Source organism: Eptatretus burgeri, unplaced genomic scaffold (genome assembly GCF_056783735.1).
Source record: "Eptatretus burgeri isolate ZD-2024b unplaced genomic scaffold, Ebu_testis_v1 Ebu_testis_scaffold_3158, whole genome shotgun sequence".
Classification (NCBI taxonomy): domain Eukaryota; kingdom Metazoa; phylum Chordata; class Myxini; order Myxiniformes; family Myxinidae; genus Eptatretus; species Eptatretus burgeri.
In genome coordinates, this window is record NW_028225106.1 from 220001 (window position 1) to 239635 (window position 19635).

At 44.6% G+C, this 19635-nt stretch overlaps 1 long non-coding RNA gene across 1 annotated transcript in view; it reads right to left on the minus strand.

The window, feature by feature from the left end:
* Nucleotides 1–19053, minus strand: part of LOC147006642 (uncharacterized) — a 22814-nt gene extending 3761 nt beyond the window's left edge. The window contains exons 1-2 of the long non-coding RNA XR_015054696.1: nt 18604–19053; nt 18224–18358 (exon numbers count right to left, since the gene is read on the minus strand). This is a non-coding gene — a long non-coding RNA (uncharacterized LOC147006642). The remainder of the gene's footprint in view (nt 1–18223; nt 18359–18603) is intronic.
* Between the last annotated feature and the right edge of the window lie 582 nt (nt 19054–19635).

The window sequence follows — 19635 nt, forward strand, 5'->3', positions numbered from 1 at the left end:
CCCAGTTAACATGACATCTTCCAAGCTCCTGCAAAGTGCCTTCTTTGTCTCTCACCAACTCTTTCCAGATCTTTTTAGCAGCGTCTCGCGTAGCGAACGCTGCTCATAGAGAGCTCGGCATTGTTCTTCTTCTTCTTGCTCTTCTTTTTCTTCTTGTGAAGACAAAACCTTCATCTCTCGGACTCGGCTCTTGTATATACAAGCTCGAGATCTCCTTAAATACTGAGCACATGGACACATCCTCACATAGACGGAGCCTTTTGAGAGCGTCTATCATGAACTTTTAAATATATTCGGACATTTGCTTTAAAGTTTCGAAAAGGTCACGTTACTGTTTAAAGACGAGCCGAAACATCGTCACAGACGGATTCCGTTCATTCAACCACCCTCACCAGCTCACCCACACTCGAGGGACATGGACTGGACAGGGTGTGCTTGCCCTCGCCTACTCATCCCCCGCCCTGCCCCATTCCCCCCCCCCCCACGTTCAATTTGCTTACCCCTGCCCAAAAATTTAATTACCTCGGCCCCGCCTCTTCACTCCCCGCCCCGTCTCTTGATTCCCCGCCCCCTCTTTCCACCCCCTCACACTCAACCCCGCCTAATTCACCCCAGCCCCCGTCCACTCATCTCCCGCCCCATCCCCCCCCGTCTCCCGCTTTCAATTTGCTTACCCCTGCCCAAAATTTTGCTTCTCTTGCCCACCCCCCGTCTCTTCACCCCCCCCGCCCCCGCCTCTTCACTCCTCGTCCCCGTCTCAACGAAAAGTGTTTATTCTGCTTCAGAGTTGAGGGATGACTATTGCCACGATGTGCGATGCACTCTTACAGGTACGAAGTTTCTTTCAGTCCAGGTCACAGTTCCGAGAAAAACATGACGCGACCGCGAGGAGGAGCACAAAATTGGTCCTTCAGTATTAATATATCGATTATTCCATTTGTCGTATTGTAATTTCGCAAATACATTATTTATTTCGTAAATACACGATATATCGTAAATACGTAAATACATTATGACGCGTTTCGCTATTGGTTTAATCAAGGCACGTGACGAAATATCAGAAGCTGTTGTTTTTTTTTTAATTTAAAAAAAAAAAAATTTGTTGTTTTTAGCCGACAAAACCTTTTGGACGCTGCTCGTGGACACATTTGTCCTTGTTATAACCTTCCTGCTCTTTTGTCGTTCTCCCAATTGTCGGTGTATATTTGTTGATGTATCTTTTTGTATTTTTCATTTCTCTTCTTTGCAATCGATGGCGCTGGATTTGCTGTTATTTCCATCCCATGTGTGGCATCTTCTGCTCGCAGCTGTTCCTGGAAATTGTTTCCTTTGATGTATTGTTTCATGTCGAGAGACATATGATGAACAAGTAAAGGCCTTGTTGCACACAGAACAATTACAGAGTTTCTCTCAGGTGTCTTATTTCATGTTTATATAAGTTTGATGACTGATTAAACGCTTTGTTGCAAACAGAACACTTGTGGGGTTTCTCCACCAAATGTATTTTTTGATGACGATATAAACTTGATGAAGAACAAAAGGCCTTCCTGCATTGTGAACACTTGTCGGGTTTCTCACCGGTGTGAAACCTTTGATGTGTCAACAGATATGAAGAAGAAGCAAATCCCTTATGAGAGACAGTGCACATGTGTGACGTCTCACCTGTGCATATTTTTTACACATCCTTTTAAACACGATGAGGAGGTGAAGTCTTTGTTGGTGACAGAAAACTAGTTTGGCTTCTCACTTATTTGGCTCTGCTGTTGCAAGACATTGATACACCTGTCGCAGTTGTTGTTGTTGTTGTTGTTGTTGTTGTTGTTTGTAGACACACCCCGAAACTTGTCACCATCCTGACACAAAGTATCTGCCAGGTGATGATCAAAAGAAACTTCTCTGTCCAATGACGAGGAACAGTTGACACTTGAAGAAGTTTCAAATTTTTTCTCTGCAAATTAAGAATTGAGCAAAAACATCAATAAATCACTTTTACAACTGGAACAGCACTCGTGGAGTACATAGTCTCACCTTGCACGTTCATTCTGAACAAAATTACCATTATTAACTGAAAACCCCACGATTATGGCCACTACTATCATGGTCAAAAATTTCATTATTTACTCACGTCTGGTCATAGATCAGATCAATGAAGTTTCAGATTTTTCAGAGGATTTCAATTCAACCAATCATGGCTGGAAGAAGACTTCACAGATGACGTCATCATTATCACCCGAAATACCCCATGAGGAGTTGATAACACATGCAAAGTTTCAATTATTTTTGTTGATTGATTTCAGAGAAAATGATATTCAGATTTTCCCTCCAATTCAATATGGTTGCCATACCACGTGACATATGACGACAATCCTAACAATAAAAAACATTCTCCATCGGGAGTTCCTCCTATGTTTAAAATTTTGCATCAATCGGACAAGTGGAAACAAAAAAATTTTTAAAGTGAGAATATGAAGACGTGCACACATAGACAGAAAGACACAAACGCACACAGACACACCGAACACATTGGACAAATACAACAGTTCGGGGAAGGAAAGAGAAACACAAAACTAAAAAAAGAGAATTCAAAATGTAAAAAGCAAACAAAAAAATTGGAGACAAAGACCTCGAGTGCTTGGGTGGTGAAAACAAACTCAATCTGGAAATGATCGCTGGAAAGATAAAAATAAATAAATAAAAACACCACCGCATGAGGAGGCAAACAACAGGAGAAAACAAAACCACATGATGTTTGAGAGTAACCCGAAGAGATTCTTCCACGAATTAGGGAAACAAAAGCAGAATGTGTCAACTCCCCCTGAAAAAGAAAAGATGGGGAAACATTCTGGAAAGGAATTCTTGGAGATCGAAAGGAACATAACAAGGAAGGAGGGTGGATCGTGGACTTGGAAAAGAAGAAGCACCATGAAGGTTGAGGAAATGTCCCCAGTGATAATTATTGATGAAGAAATAAAGAAGTAAAAACAACTTTAAAAAATGCCACCAAACTTTAAAATCCAGGTACAGATGGAATTCCAAACTTCTGGCTGAAACTTGATGCTCTCCACAATCACAACACCAGGACATTCAAATAACAATCAAAGCGGAAAAGAAAGTGCATGAGTAGTTCGTAGAAGGAAACACATTTCTCATCTAAAAATCTGAAGAAACCCAACTTCCTCACAAATAGCGGGCAATAACATGTCTGCGAACAACATACAAACTTCCAACAGCAATCATGACAGAAATGTTGTTCCATCACCAAAGTCAACAAGTAGGTTGAGACGTAGAAAAAAGGGCCACCACCCACGATTGAACAATGCCGTACTTGATAATTTCAAAATGCGAAGAACCAAATTGTCCACCACCTGAATGGACTGACTATAAGGAAGCTTTTGATAGTGTTCCACATTCATGGATGATAAAATGCGTGTAAATATACAAAATCAATCCCCAAGTGGATTTTTTGGGTCACCAACAAATCGGATTGATGTCGAGATACAGATGATGAAAAAGTAAAGGCCTTGTTGGACACAGCACAATTATAGAGTTTCTCTCAGGTGTCTCATTTCATGTTATAACAAGTTTGATGAATGATTAAACCATTTGTGACACACAGAACACTTGTTGGGTTTCTCTCCGGTGTGTATTCTTTGATGTATCAATGCAGATGATGGACGAGCAAAGGTCTTGTCACACACAGAACACTTGTAGGGTTTCTCTCCGGTGTGTATTATTGATGTCTCGGTACAGTTGATGGATCAGTAAACGCTTTTTACACACAGAACAATTGCAAGGTTTCTCTCCGGTGTGTATTCTTTGATGTGCCGATACAGTTGATGGACGAGCAAAGGCCTTGTCGCACACAGAACACTTGTAGGGTTTCTCACCGGTGTGCAACCTTTGATGTGTCAATAGATATGAAGAAGAAGCAAATCCCTTATGACAGACAGTGCACCTGTGTGACGACTCACCTGTGCATATTTTTACAAATCCTTTTAAACACGATGAGGAGATGATGTCTGTTGGTTACAGAAAACTTGTTTGGCTTCTCACTTGTTTGGCTCTCCTGTTGCAAGACATTGATCCACCTGTCACAGTTGTTGTTTTTGTTTGTAAACACACCCCTAAATTTGTCAACATCCTGAGAAAAAGTCTCTGTCAGATTATGATCGAAAGAAACTTCTTTGTCCAAAGATGAGGAACAGTTGACACGTGAAGATGTTTCAAATTTTTTCTCTGCAAATTAAAGAATGGAGCAAAAACATCAATAAATCACTTTTACAACTTGGACAGGACTCGGAGAGCACATAGTCTCACCTTGCACGTTCATTCTGAACAAAATTACAATTATTAACTGAATACTCCACTATTATGGCCACTACTATCATGGCCCATATACCCATGTCATCCATACACCCTAATATATCACATTGTTTTTTGGAATGGGTTATGAACGTCAAAAATGTAATTATTCACTCACGTCTGGATGACTTAAAGCTCTTCGCTCCGAATGACAAAAAATTAACAGAACAGATATGACTTGTAAAACGGTTCTCTGCGGACATTCAGATGGAATTTGGACGAGATAAGTGTGCCGGACACACATTTGTACAAGGCAATCAACAACAACAGACAACAAAAAATTGACCTTGAAGCAACAACAAAAAATCCGGAAGTTCACTGACAGAACCAGATAATATTGGCAGAATCTTCTTCACCATTCTGCTGTGTTTCCCACATGCCACTCCTTCTCATGATGTATATCGATATACAGCTCGGTTCTTGGAAATATTTTGAAGGAGATTTGTGTTTTGCAGTGTTCAAGTATATCATCTATCTGTAATTCCAGCACTGTGTGTGTGTGTGTGTGTGTGTGTGTGTGTGTGTGTGTGTGTGTGTGTGTGTGTGTGTGTGTGTGTGTGTGTGTGTGTGTGTGTGTGTGTGTGTGTGTGTGTGTGTGTGTGTGTGTGTGTGTGACCGCTGTTTATCTAATCTAATCTAACCACTGGTCCAATCTAATTGAAACTTGCCAGGTATATTTCTGGGGACCTGAGTATGTGCCTTTTCAAGGTTTGATATTAATCAGACAAGAACTTCCCAAGTTATGGCCATTCATTTACCAACTAATCACAGGACACATTGCTGCGTAGGCGTGGCCGTTGGGGAAGAGATCCTCAGCCGCGTTCCCCATTACGGGCTACAACGTACGGACTTCCGGATCGTGATGACACTGTATTCTAATAATTTCTCGATTTCTTATACGCATTTATAGATAAACACAATGCCCCGATCCAGTCGTCGTTTACGAGAGCGAAGGAACGGCCTGTGTCGTTGTTTTAAAGGTTTTTGTTTTTTTGGTTTGTGTTTATTTATTTATTTATTTGTTTGTTTTTTGTACGTACGTTTTTTTCTTTTTTTCTCTTCTCTTCTCTTTGTGTTTTTCCTTGCGATGACATTGCGAAAAGGCAAAATACGTTGGCACTAATTGAATAATTGGCCATTAAAACTAAATTGTGAATAATCGTAACTGCGATATGCAAACTTCCGGACAGTGAGGACCGAACTTCCGGACTTCTGGATAGTGACGATTACTGTATTCTTTCTAGATTTTTTTCTCGATTTATCGACTTACTGTATTCTTTCTTTCTCGATTTCTTTCTCGATTTTCTTAAACACAATGTCCCAATCCAGTCAGTGACGATTACTGTATTCTTTTTCAATTTTTTCTCGATTTGTCGACTTACTGTATTCTTTCTTTCTCGATTTCTTTCTCGATTCTCTGAAGCACAATGTCCCAATCCAGTCGTCGTTTACGACAGCCAAGGAACGAAGCTGCACGTCGTGCACGCGAAATTGAATGTAACGAAGCACGAGCTCCTCGGTTGACACGCGACGCAACGCGCGTGACAAGGCGTCATGCAGCTGAAACAGATGAAGAACGAACTGCTCGCTTGGCAGACAACACTCAATGTGAGGCAAGGCGCCGTGCTGCTGAAACGGATGAAGAACGAGCTGCTCGCTTGACACGCGACGCTACGCACGTCACAAGGTGTCGTGCAGCTGAAACGGATGAAGAACGAGCTGCTCGCTTGGCAGACAACACTGGACGCGAGGCAAGGCGTCGTGCAGAAAAAATTCCTCACCAGCGAGAAGACCGGCAAGTAAGGGATGCCCTGCGCCATTAGGACGTACACCGTGCGAGACTAGAGCAGACTTACCGTGAGAATCGCAACCTTGCTCGATACGATGATACCGACTTCTTCCGAGAGGAACTTCATGTTGAGTACAGGCACGCGTTGAGCAGGACCTCATTTTTTATTGCACTAAATGCTCACATTGTGATGCTTTTGTGTGGAACGGGGAGAGAAGAGGATTTTGCTGCAACCACGGCAAGGTCGACCTTAAGCATGATCCGACGAATCCAAAACCTGGTTCAACTCCATCACAACCTCCAGATGCTGTTAAAAACCTTTTCCTTAACCAGGGCTTTGTGAAGCACGCGAAACAATACAACAACGCGCTGGCAATGGCAAGTATCGGTGTCCGAGAGATAGGTATGTCTGGCTTCAATCCTGGAGTGCACATACAAGGTAAGGTTTACCATTACATTGGTACTCCTCTTGCCGATCTGGGTTGTACCCCACGCTTTGCTCAGATCTACTTTCACGATCCAGCCCATGAGCTGGAGTATCGTCGTGCCCACACTTCGAACAGTAGCCTGAATTAGCAGTTTTTGCGAAGAACACAACAGGACATGCATGAGTGCAACCCATTCGTCCAGCAATTCAAATCAGCCATTGAGTATGTGGTTCATAATGAGAGTGCCAATGAACTGAAAATTGTGCGAACAGGTCGCACCCGGCGCCGAGACCTTCATCATGGTACCGTCAACCTTCCCTCACCAGACAGCGATGTGGCTGTCATTGCTCCAGGGGCAATGACAACAGAGCAGTTTGGAAGGCTGGCAGTCGGTGTTCACCTCAGAGGAGGAGGTTTACAGACAATAGACACCATGCATCCAGCGTATGATCCTCTATCCTACATACTTCTGCTTCCCTGCGGCTCCCAGGGGTACCACACTGAGTTGGCAGGGATAACGCCAACATCTTTCTAGCGCTACCATCTCCAAGTACGTGATCCTACTCATCACTTCAATCGACTGCTTCGTGGTGGAAAGTTGACAGCAGTACGTATGCGACATGATGGCAAAAATTGAGTACACTGTCTCAATTGGATTCGCTGCAACCAGAAGTCAATTAAGGCAGAAAAGTATAAGATCATCGTTGATGCGTTGAACAGTGACGCTGATGTGCTACCTGGATGCCTCACCATTCTGCCACCGTCAATTTATGGGTCACCACGTTGGTATGCCAAAGAGTTTCAGGATGCAATGGCTTTGGTCCGAGTCAAGGGAAAACCTGACTTTTTCCTAACATTCACCTGCAACCCAAAGTGGCCAGAAATTAAACAATCGATTTTTGAGGATCAGTCAGCCAATGTGAGACCTGATATCATTGCCCAGGTGTTTCATATGAAGATGGAAGCACTCAAAGCAGACCTCCTCAAGAATGACATCTTGGGGCATGTGGATGCTTATGTGATGGTGAAGGAAACGCAAAAGCGTCACCTTCCCCATATACACATGCTCCTGACCGTGGTACCTCGCGACAAGCCCAGAACACCAGCAGATGTCAATTGCGTGGTCTCTGCTGAGATTCCTGACAAACGCACAAATCCGGAACAACACCGTATCGTGATATCACACATGATTCACGGCCCATGTGGGGAATGGAACATCTCGAGCCCTTGCATGGCAGACCGAAAGTGCACAAAAGACTATCCCAAAGCCCTACGAGAAACGACAAGCTTCTCTGATGACTCCTATCCCCTGTACAGAAGATGGGCAGAAGCAGCACCTGGTGATCCCATCATGAAGACAATACGAGGCGGTACTGATGTATTAGTTAACAATGCATGGGTTGTGCCTTTCAATCCATATATTGTCCTCAGGAACGATGCTCACATCAACCTTGAGATGGTATGTGCTGTCACCAGTGTGAAGTACCTGTACAAATACCTTGAAAAGGGCCCGGACCAGTGCCTGGTCAGACTAGAGCCACATGAGAGGATGCGAGAGGCATTACGACATGATGAAGTGACACGATACGAACTAGGGCGTTACATCACCGCATCTGAGGAATACTGGCGCATAAACAATTTTCCCATTCAAAGCAAGTACCCACCAGTCGAGATGCTGGCACTCCATCCACAGGATGAGGAGGTGATCACGTTCAATGACAAAGGTGCCGTACAGAATGTGGCGGAGACAGGACCCCCTGCAACAACGCTCACCGCCTTTTTCAAAGCCATGAATCTCCATCCACACATGCGTCATGTTCTATATCCAGATGTGTTCCAACACTTCACCGACTTTAGGAAAAGGTGTCAATTGCGGAAGAGAAGGCTGAGTTTCCAGGATAACCGTAAGGCTGATACGGTTGGGCGACTCCCCAATATTTCCGTCCACTCACATAATGCCGAGTTGTACTATCTCCGCAAACTACTGTACCGCGTGCCTGGCCCCACATGCTTTCAGGATCTCCGTCGTGTTGGTGGTAGGGTCATGGAGACCAATCTGGCAGCCTGCATTGCGTATGGCATCGTTGACAATGACCAGGAGGTAGATTCTGTTATGGAAGAGGCTGCAAATATTGCGTATCCAGGTGAAAAACTTCAGGATATTGTCACTTGGGTGGACGAGGGCTTGCACAACAACATTACCAACCCCAAGTGGCGATGCGAGCGTGTTATACTATGTCCGACCAATTCCGAAGTCGTTCAGGTAAATGACTACATGACAACCATATTTCCAGGGGAGGAACATGTTTGCTATAGCGTTGATACAGCGGCATCTGAGGGTGATCATTTGTATCCGCCTGAGTTCCTGAACACCCTCTGTCCATCTGGTATGCCTCCACATCGGATCACTCTCAAGGTGGGTATGGTGATCATGCTGCTTCGAAACTTCGACCAGCAGAGAGGTCACTGCAATGGCTCAAGGTGCATCATCCATCAGATCCTTCCAAATCTATTGGTTGCAAAATCTGTGATGGTGTCAATTCTGGACGCACATTGCTCATTCCACGCATAACCTTGAGTCCATCTGACAACATGTTGCCGTTCACTCTGCGGCGTCGGCAGTTTCCGGTACGACCATGCTTTGCCATGACTGTGAATAAATCCCAAAGACAGTCGCTACACTGTATTGGGGTCTTCTGCACAAGAGACTTCTTCAGCCATGGTCAGTTAGTTTCAACGTGTTGGCCAGTAGAGTTGCTCAATCCAGCAGCCTCCGCCTTCTTGCCCTGGACGAGGAAACAATGAAGAAGCGCCGTTTCCTCAGCAATGTTGTTTATGAAGAGGTACTGACGAGATAAAGGTGTGTACATGTAGACAATTTTATTTATTCGTTTATTGAAGAAAAATTGTTCCGAAAATAATTTATCAAAACGTTGGCAGATCCAGCAGCCTCCGCATTCTTGCCCTGGACGAGGAAACAAAGAAGAAGCGCTGTTTCCTCAGCAATGTTGTTTATGAAGAGGTGCTAACGAGATAAAGGTGTGTACATGTAGACAATTTTTATTATTATTAATTTGTTGAAGAAAAATTGTTCCGAAAATAATTTATCAAAACGTTGGCAGATCCAGCAGCCTCCGTATTCTTGCCCTGGACGATGAAACAAAGAAGCGCCGTTTCCTCAGCAATGTTGTTTATGAAGAGGTGCTAACGAGATAAAGGTGTGTACATGTTGACAATTTTTATTATTATTTATTTATTGAAGAAAAATTGTTCCGAAAATAATTTATCAAAAAAAGTGCACAACTTTTTTTTGTTTCAAAAGTGTCAAAACAGTGTGGCCTTTGGAAGTGTTAAGGAATTCAGCTCCACTCAACATGCTTACCAACGAAATACATCTCATTTTGGTGGTATGCTTTGCAAACTATTTTTTTTTAAACTATTTTAAAACTAAAACAATTCGAACATGGAATACCTAATGACACTGTACTTTCAGGTCTCCCACAAATCCTACCCTGTCGCCTCACCGTGGCGTAGGAGTGGCAATGGTCAATAGCAGCGAATGTCATGGCGAGCAAAGACAGGGAGGTAAACTTGATTTTAATGTGGATTTTAATTAACTCTGTGTGTGTAAGTATCACAGCAGTTGTTACTTCAATGCAAACGATAATTCGTGGAATGCACGTGAACATTCCGTACGGGCACGCACTACTTACGGATAGTGATGACTTACTGTATTCTAATAATTTCTCGATTTCTTCTTCGCATTTATAGATAAACACAATGCCCCAATCCAGTCGTCGTTTACGAGAGCGAAGGAACGGCCTGTGTGTTTGTTTGAAAGTTTTTTTTTTGCACTATGGCCATGCACGTATGGGCACACGAGAGTGAAGGAACGGCCTGTGAGGTTGTTGTTTGTGGTATACGGTTTGAAAGTTTTGTTGTTTTTTTGCATGTACGGCCACGCACTTACGGCCACGCACGTACGAGCACAGGAGAGCGAAGGAACGGCCTGTGTGTTTGTTGTTTGTGGCACGCGGTTTGAAAGTTTTTTTTTTGTATGTACGGCCACGCACATGTGGCCACACACGTACGGGCACGCACGTACGGGCATGCACTAGTTTAATTTAAATAAAGGTTTAACGTTTAAAGTTGTATCAATAAATTAATTCCGGGTTTTCCCGCCGTTTTTTACCCAGTCTCTCACATCACCCAAACATATTACATGAATTATTCATTCCTGTTGTTGCGGACATATGAATTGTGTGATTTCACCAGAGGGTTTCGGGTCAGTATAACATTTAATTGTGCTGTGGGTGAAAGTTATTTGTACTGAGGTGAAGGATTGTTTTGCACTTTAATTAAAGAATGGTTTTGTACTTTAATTAAAGAATTGTTTTGTACTTTGATTGAAGAATTGTTTTGTACTTGAATTAAAGAATTGTTTTGCACTTTGATTAAACTAGTGCGGGCCCGTAGGTGCGGGCCCTTAGGTGCGGGCCCGTATATGCGTGCCCGTAGGTGCGTGCCAGTATGTGCAGCTTCGTTCCTTCGCTCTCGTAAACGACGACTGGATTTGGGCATTATTTCAATCACATCGGACCAACCGTATCATAAATGGCCATAACTTGGGGAACAACTGGGAAACATACTCAGGTCCCCAGATTGAATTGTGACGTCAAATCAAACGAAGAAGAAGAAGAATTGTGATGCCCCCCCTCTCTCCCCCGCCCCTTTCTCCCCCCTGGTCTCGTCCCTCTTCTCTCCTCCCTCGCTCCTCTCTCTCGCCTCCACTCTCACCTCCCCCTCTCACACCCCCTGTCGCGCCCTCCTCTCTCGCTCCCTCCTCTCTTGAATTGTAACGCCCCCGCTCTCTCGTCCCTTCTCTCTCGCCCCCTCAAACCTTGGGATTAATTAATAATTTGAACAATTAATTCAAACCGTGGGAAAAAACAGCTTTCAAACCTTGGGAAACAGCTGAAACGGATGAAGAACGATATCAAACCTTGAAAAGGTACGTTCTTCCAAGCGTCAATTGTCCCCAGCATCAATTGTAACGTCATACCAAACGAAGAAGAAGAATTGTGACGTCAATCGTGCAAAAATAAGAAATGAATAAACGTTAATTGTGACGTCATTCGTGACGTCATAGCACCGTGTCTTGTCATTGGTTGACAGATAAATGGCCGTAACTTGTGAACCGCTTGTCCAATTAATATCAAACCTTGAAAAGGCACATACTCAGGTCCCCAGCGTCGATTGTGACGTCATACCAAACGAAGAAGAAGAAGAATTCTGACGTCAATCGTGCAAAAAACCCATTAATTGTGACGTCATTCGTGACGTCATCGCACCGTGTCCTGTCATTGGTTGACAGATAAATGGCCGTAACTTGGGAACCGCTCGTCCGATTAATATCAAACCTTGAAAAGGCACATCCGCGCGGCCTCGCAATATTCCTGGCAAGTTTCAATCAGATCGGACCGGCGGTCGTCGAGAAACGACGGTCGCATACAGATACACACACACACACACACACACACACACACACACACACACACACACACACACACACATTGCTGGAATGATAGATAGATTATTGTTTTGTACCTTGATGAAGGAATGGTTTTGTACTTTGATTAAAGAATGGTTTTGTACTTTGATAAAAGAATTGTTTTGCACTTTGATTAAAGAATAGTTTTCGACTTTGTTTGAAGAATTGTTTTGTACTTTGATTAAACAATTGTTTTAGCTGTTGAAAGTATGGTTGGGTCATAATAACAGCAACCAAGGCTGAAATGGCCAGAGCAATGACCACAACACGAGGAAACACCGCCAACACTGCCAAAGTTGGCTCAGCAATGTCAACAAAACGAGTCAAGATAGTGCAGCACTCAGAAAGAAATATCGAAATACCAGATGGGAAGATATGGCATGGGATCTTCCAGGGAGACAGTCTTTCTCGCCTCTTGTTTTGTCTTGCTCTGGACCCACTGAGTAACCTCATCAACAATCATGGATATAGATATACCCAAAGCAGACTCAGCAATGGCAAAAAAACGAGTGAAGAGACACTGATAGCAGCTGCATTGGCCTTGACAACAATAAGGGCAAGAGACACTGATAGCAGCTGCATTGGCCTTGACAACAATAAGGGCAAGAGGCACCGACAGTGAGGAGGATATGAAATACTGACAGTTTGGGTCAAGAGATAGGAGAGAGGAATAATGGAGGAGACGAAACGGAGGAGGAAAAGGAGAGAAAGGCTGTCCCCTGAACTGCTCAATTTAATGTGGTGCAAGAAAGGCACATTTTCTGAATTTCATGTGATAAAATTAATTTTAATATTTACTCAAACAGTGAAGGAGGAATCTGGAGTCCACGGTATACTGAAAGTGGGATACTTCAGCAACCACATTCCCTGACTACAAATAACCAACTTCACCCCGCTGTATGTTGGTTGCTGTCATCCACTGGTCGGTCTACTCGTCGAATCTACTGCCCTGCTAATGTCTTGGAGATGACTTCAAAGCAGGCATATCCTTGCCGGTCTTATCGAAAAGGCAGCCTGCCCGGTCCTCCACTCTCTCCTCACATGCTTCCAGTCACGCGGTGTCCTTCATCGCTTGGAAAACCCCAATTCAACCTCCCTCTGAGACATTACAAATTTGCTATGGCATTACAAATTAAGCTCAGAACATCCAATTTCCTTTGATCATCCTTGAGATGTCTCCACAACTTTCTTCGTCGTATCTCTCCCTGGTTAATCCCTCCTCCGGTATGACAGACCTGAGCCTCGTCCTGGTGGAGGAGTTGCTCTCTTCATCAAAGACTCTATTCCTCACTCTCCATGCACTGACCTCACTCCCCCACACCCCAAGGAATACTTCTGACTACAGTTTCCCCTCCACTCCCACCTCACGTATATATGTGTGTTGTTCCGTCCACCAAACAGTGATGACTCCATTTACACCTCACTCTCCAAAAACATGGACCAACTTCTATTCTCTCATCCCAACTCTCTCTTCCTCATATGTGGTGACTTCAACTGCCATCATGCCATTTGGTTGGGTGTGGGTACCTCCGTCACCTTCCAGGATACTTCAGAAAAAGACTTCTGCGACTCATTGGGACTGACTCAATCGGTCAACTTCCCAACCGGGATCTCAACCAATGGGCCTCCATCTCTTCTGATTTCGACCAATTTCCCTGAAAATATCTGTTCTTCTTCCTTCGCTCCAATCGGTTCATCTGACCACATGCTTGTCAATGTTCTGTGGTTCTCTAATGACAGCCAGACATCTCGCTCTACTTCCTCTCCTGTTGCAGTCCACATGTGCCTCCAAATGGAGTTCTCTCATCCGCTCTTCCTGTCCAGGCTGGAGTTCCTCAAGGTAGCGTTCTGGGCCCTGTTCTTTTTCTGATTTTCATCAATGATCTCTCCGACTCTCTGTAAAATCTTCTTTATCTCTTTGCTGATGACTCCACCCTCTGCCGTTCCATGTGTCATCCATTAGACTGGCAAGCAGCAGCTTCTTCGCTCTCTGAGGATCTGGATAAAAATTAAAAACTGCTCCAACACGTGGAACACGTCTTTCAATCCTGACAAATCTCACACTCTCACTATATCTCTCTGAAAGGACCGTCTGGAACACCCCCCCCCCCCCAAATCTACTTTCTTAACAATCATCTACAAGAAGTCCTTTCACTCAAGCTTCTGGGTCTCACAATCTGCCATAATTTTTACAGGGAAACCCACACTTCCAAACTGGCCTCCAAAGCCAGTCGCCGACTGGGCATCCTCCATCGTGCAAAGTCCTTCCTCGGCCCACCTGAGCTCCTGACCACATGCAAAGCTATCGTCTGGAGCCTGATGGAGTACTGCTCTCCTCTCTGGGCTAATGCTCCCACCTCTCACATTTCTCGGCTTCACGCTGTGGAAACCAAGGCATTTAGGATCATTGGCATCTCCCGCGGTGAGGCTGGGTATTTGGGCCTCTCACTCAATCACCGCAGGCAGGTCAGTGGTCTTTCAGTCTTTTACTGTCGCCTCTCCGGTCTCGCCACCCCGCTTGATCTCCGACTTGCACCCCTCCACCCCCACCCCATATTTCCGTAAGGCGCTCAAGGACCGCCAACAACCCCTTTCTGGAAAAACTGCCCAAACCAAGAATCACTGCTCACCTTTACTCTTTCATTCCTCTTTTTTTCCCCGCCTTTGGAACAAACTCCCGCACTCTCTTCAATCCCAAACTTCCCTCCAGATTTCAAAACAGCTGTCCACCACCACCTCTTATCTTCTCCCATCCAAAACCACGATCTTTTCTTCCCCCGTTAGTCCACCCCGAACCCACCTCCTTCAAATTCCCTGCTTTCGTTCCTGAAACTCTCTGTAGTGTCCATCTTGTATACCCCGTGTTCCCCGCCCCATCCCGAACCCTACCAGAGATCTCCTAATGTCTCTGTTCCCCATTGTTTTGTCTTTCCCTCTCCTGACCCCCTTGTTGTGCGTTGTGTGTTCACTCTCATTCGAGCCTCGACAATGTGTACAAAAAACAAACTTGATTGGAGTCCACCTGTGGTCAATTCAAATGATTGGACATGATTTCGAAAAAGAAACACACCTTTCTTGATAAGGTCCCACAGTTGACAGTGGAGGTCAGAGCAGAAACTCTTCCATGAAGTCCAAGGAACTGTCCGTATAACTCCGAGATAAAATTGTGAGGAGGCGTAGATCTGGGGAAGGGGATGAAATCAATTTCAAGTGTTGAAAGGTCCCAAGAGCACAGTGAGCTCCGTCATCAGGAAATGGAAAGATTATGAACTACACAGACTCTTCTTGGAGTTGGCCGTCCGAACAAACTGAGCAACCAGGCAAGAAGGACCTTTGTCAGGGAGGTAAAGAAGAACCCAACGACCATTCTGACAGAACTACAGAGTTATTTTACTGAGATGGGAGAACCTGTCGGAAGGACAAAAGTCTCTGCAGCACTTCAAAAATGTCGGCTTTATGGGAGAATGGTAGACGGAAGCCACTCCTGAGAAAAAGGCACATGACAGCACGTCTTGAGTTTGTAAAAAGTCACGTGAAAGACTTTGAGAGCAAGAGGCAAAACATTCTGTGGTCTGATGAGACGAAAATGGAATTCTTTGGTCTGAATGCAAAGCACTGCAACTGGCAGTAACTGAGCACAGCTCCTCACCCATCCAAAACCATCCCTACCGTGAAGCATGGTGGCGGCGGCATCATGCGATGGGGATGCTTTTCAGCCCAGGGACTGGAAGACTTGCAAGGATAGAGGGAACAATGAATGGAGCCAAATACAAGCATGTCCTTGAGGAGTTGGCTGCCTGATGTTGGCTTAATGGTTGGGGTGCCGGGCTTTGGATCCGAGAGTCCTGAGTTCAAATCCCACTCAGCTGTTGAATTAATTCCAGGTGGGGTTAACTCGGCCTGTCATCCCTCCGAGGTCGGCAAAGTGAGTGCCAGCATGCTGGTACACTGTGTCGGAGTAGCGGAGTACAGGATTGTGCCCAAGAACCAAGGAGACTGCTTAAGCAGCACCAACATTCTGCACAGCGTACGGTCCCAATCTCCTCCTCCTTGAGGAGAACCTGCTTCAGAGTGCAAAAGACCTTTGACTGCGGCGAAGATTTACGTTCCAACAGAACAATTTCCCGTTGTAAGCTTTTCAGATTTCATTAATTTGTAAAAATTTCAAAATAAACATTTTCCCTTTGTCATTAGGGGGTATTTTGTGTTGATCAGTGACAAAACATTTAAATTTAATCAATTTTGAAGTCAGGCTGAAACAGAACAAAATGTGAAAAAGTCGAGAGGTATGAATACTTGCTGAAGGCATTGCAGGTTTCACCATGAAAACACCACAAAGGGCACATTGGTGTCTTTATTTTCATTCTGCCGTGACATCCTCCGGGTGGGTAACTGGTACACTCGCTTCGGGGCCTCGAGGTGGAGACGGAACACTGTTGTTTGTGTCCTTTATAACATCCTTAAAACAGTAAGTTTCCTGTTTGGAATGATTTTCAAACTTGTTTCAATTTTGCAGACAGATTAAAACGATTATCTTCCTCCACTCCGTGCATGTGTGATCAAGACGGATTCATCGCCAAAGTATTGATAAACTACAGGTTTGTTTTCCGATTAATGTTCAAAATATAACTTTCAACTGAAATGGAGTTGTTCCTCGAACATAAACTGATGTTTGTCGACAGACTGACGGACAGACAAAGTGAACAAACTGCTTAACTCCACCTTTCACTTCACGTGCATGGAAGTAGAAGTACCCGTTGCTTCGCTGACGGATTTAATCAAACGACGGCATCACCTTGTGCCGCCTCCCACTCCCTCAACAGCAATGAATTAACAGATCACGGCAGGATAGCCGAGAGGTACGCATGCTCGCTCTCAGCTGTCTCGCATGGGTTTGAATCCCGACCCAGCTATAAACTGTCATCCTGGTGTTTCACAGGCAGAGTGATTCAGAAATGTGTGTGTTGTCTCCCAGATGGGTGTTAAACTCAGCGTCACATCTGCCAAGAACCCCCCTCCTCCACACTTTCCCGCCTCTCTTTGCTCTCTACCTTCTCCCTCTCCCTCTGTCTCTCCTCACCCGATCCCTCTCTTTCCGACCCCTCTTCCTCCTCTATCTTTCTTCTCCCTCCTCTCTCCCTCTTCCCCGCTCACCTCCATCCTCTCCTCTATCCTTCCCATCCCTCATTTCCCTCGTCTCCGCCCTCCTTTCCCTCGTCCCCTCCCTCCTCTCCCTCTTTCCTTGAATATTCCCATCAGTGAAGCGACAGGTAGTATTTGCTGGTAAACAAGTAAACAAACATGAATAAACCTTCATATTTTACATTTTCACACTTTCCTCAATTAAAAGAGGTTATGATTAACTATAAATTATTTAATTAGTCAGGTGCTCATGAGAGTTCACGTCCCTGACCCTTCGTGAAGGGTAATGTTGTTAAACGTGTCCTTTATGATCCATCCATGAAGACCACACTCTGTACAGAGAGAGCATCAGTGCTGCTGCAGCAGTTACCTGGGTTATTGGACACAATCCTGGACAGGTGACCACTCTGACACAGGATACTCAAACGGCTCAATCATCCCAGCAAGCTGGTATCACTTTGCCAATCTCAGAAGGATGACAAACTGAGTCAACCCCAGCTGGTATTAATTCAACACCAAGTGGGATTTAAACTCAGGACCCAAGTAAACCAAGCCCATCAGCCCATTAAACCAACACTGGGTATCCCTTTAGAGTCGGTACAAACACACCTATCCCGTGACAATGGTTTCATAACAGTTCTAACAGCAGATCAAAGGTCGAGGTCACAGCTTCAGGTCAAAATTTCGTGAAAAATCATTTTTGGGTCAAACTTTGACCTTAAATAAGTGACTTCCATCCATCGAGCAGAATTAATTAGTTTCCTGGTAAACTCTCACCAACTCTGCTTTACAAACAGCCGACTGGTTTAGTGGTCACTTTACTTAGTTCACCCTTCACATCTTTAAATATAATATTGAACATAATTTGGCCTCAAATAAGGTTGTTACAGGACGAGCTATAAACTCCAAACCTGGTGATGCACAGGGAAGGTGTTGCATCATTGAGCATACCTTCCTCTGAAAACAAAGGTAAGTCTCTTGTCTTCTCATCCAGTGATTCCTCGAGGACGGTAAAGATGCCACTGCAGTCCTCAATAACAGGCCATTGTGTGCCGGTGCAGAGGCTCATCACAAGTAAATCTTCATCTGATTTGTTGTAAACGAGATTAAAGAGTAATCGAATGATGAATGAAGTGATGAGGTATAAAATGATGTGATACATGTACAAGAGGGAGGGTAACATGTCATGGATGGGATTTCCATTCACAATTCAATTCCGGCTCCGCTCCAGACATCGTGACATTCACTAAATCAATGAGTTCCTGTGTTAGTACACAGCACGGATCAGCACGGGAAACACAAGTTCTCGGTACGGAGTGAACGTCACGTACCAGGTCTGGACCCCTTGTCCTCGGGTTATCCGTCCATGGACCCGCGGTCTTCCGGAGAACCTCCCGGACCGACCACGTATCCTCCATCGGAGCCGCTCGTGGATCCCGGGGTGTTCGCTCTCAGATCTCGGGTCATGGTGGACCGCACGTCGTGTCAGGTGAAGGACGGTACGCTGTGGTAACCGAGTGAAGAGCGCGAGCTGTTTGGGGAAAAAGCGAACAGGAAGATCGCGGTGTCTGATTGGTTCCCGCCACATCACGTGTCCATGATTTAAAATAAATACAAAGATTGAACGTTTCGTTTTAACGGATTGTTTGTGTTTCAGATTGTGTTGTGAAAGTGGAAATCGAGTCCGAGTTCGTCGATGATTATTCCCTCGATACGAATCAACGTTCTTTATTTTCTGTTTTTGTATTTATGGACAATCTTCACTCCATAACGGAGTTATATATGGGTATGTGGGTATGCAGGTATGTGTGTATATGTGTATGTGGGTTTGTGTGTATGTAGGTATGTGTGTATGTGTGTATATAGGTATGTGTATATGGGTATGTGTGTATGTAGGTATGTGTATGTAGCTATGTGTGTATATGGGTATGTGGGTATGTAGGTATGTGGGTATGTGTGTATATGGGTATGTGTGTATGTAGGTATGTGGGTATGTGTGTATATGGGTATGTGGGTATGCATGTATGTGTGTATATGAGTATGTGGGTATGTAGGTATGTGGGTATGTATTGTTGTGGCCACGGGTACCGAGACACCAGGTTGTCACTCAGGGGGATTAATCCCCGGGTGTCCTCGGTAGAGTCATTCCTGGGGCCATCACTCACAATTGACGTTGTGGTTTGGTGGGTTGTTTTTAAACCACGAACTCCACCCAGTTAACCACGAGTTCCAGTGTCCACCGTCCAATTATTCCATTTAACTGGAGGTCACGTGGTTACCTGAGCAGGGAGCGTGCCCTCGGCAAAACATCAATGTTATCTCTTGATCTCTTTGACAAATCCAAACCAATGGAAGGAAAGGAC